The following is a 1,214-nucleotide window of genomic DNA, read 5'->3' as shown; positions in this document are numbered from 1 at the left end:
GGAACCAGACCCGTCCCTTGTGCGTGCCCCAAGCGCTCGCCGCTGCTCCCGCTGCGGTGGCACCTGCGGCCAGTGTGAGTGCGCGCGGCCTGGTGGCTCCTGGGGGGGCCGGAGCCCGGGGGGCTCTTTCCTCCTGGAAGTTTCTCTTGGCCTCCCCTGAATGGCTGTTGTTTGGGACGCAGGCTCCCCAGCTCCCCCGCACCGCGTACACGCACAGGGTCCAGGGACTGAGGCCGAACGAGCTCATGCCACGTGCTGGGGTGACGTGAACCCCCCCTGCCCTGAGGGAGTGTGCCAGCCCCAGAACACAGGGGGTCCCGTGCTACCCCAGCGCAATCAATCCCAGCTCCAGCCAGCCCCACCGGCATAGATACACAGCAGGTCCCAGACCCAGCCACAACCCGCTGCCTTCGTGTCAGCAGGGACCTGCCGAGACGGGCCGGGGCTGAGCCGGAGGGACAGGCAGCCCACTCCACAGGGACCAGGTCCTGTGCCGTAGGCGAGCAGCTGGGCTCGGAGCAGCGCTCCCCACGCGGCCCTGGTCTTGCCTGCCCATCCTTATCTCCGGCAGGGAGGGACCGATGCAGTAACCCGGCCCGGTTAAGGTTTAACCAGGCAGAACTTGGCAAACATGAACCTGCTGCTCCCTCCGGGGAGCTGAGAATGTGGGGCCCGGTGCAGGGGCTGCAGGACTGGGACACCGGGGCCCTGGGCTTTGGCCGAGCCCCCAGCGCAGCACAGGAGCACCCACGGATTTGGGTGCCAAGGGACGAGGAGCCTCGTCCCTGCTGCAGCCCTGCTGCCCCTGCCCCTCCTGGGTAGCACTGGGGATGGGGCACACGGGGCCAGGACGGGCTCTGCTCCCCTTGGGGACATGGCACACACTGGGCTGGGCACCACGGGCACCAGCAGGAGCTTTGCCCACCAGCCCTGTCCCCTCTGGGACATGGGGGGCTCTGTGGCAGGGGACTGCAAGGCAGGAATGGGGCCACCCCGATGCTCCCAGCCCCTAATCGCAAGCAGGCGCCCAGCTCTGCCTCCACATCTGCACCTGATTTACTCGCTGGAGCCAGCGGGGCCACGAGGGATGGCAGCGGTTGGGGTTGCGGCCGGGGTTGAGCTCCCCCCTTGGGCTGAGGTGGGGACCCGGGTCCCAGCCCCATGCGCTGCCGCCGCAGGAGCAGCCGGCTCCTCAGACTGGCAGGGCCCCCGGG

This window comes from Charadrius vociferus, unplaced genomic scaffold, assembly GCF_000708025.1.
Source record: "Charadrius vociferus isolate BGI_N301 unplaced genomic scaffold, ASM70802v2 scaffold1041, whole genome shotgun sequence".
NCBI classification, from domain to species: domain Eukaryota; kingdom Metazoa; phylum Chordata; class Aves; order Charadriiformes; family Charadriidae; genus Charadrius; species Charadrius vociferus.
Note: the sequence above shows the minus strand (reverse complement) of the source record.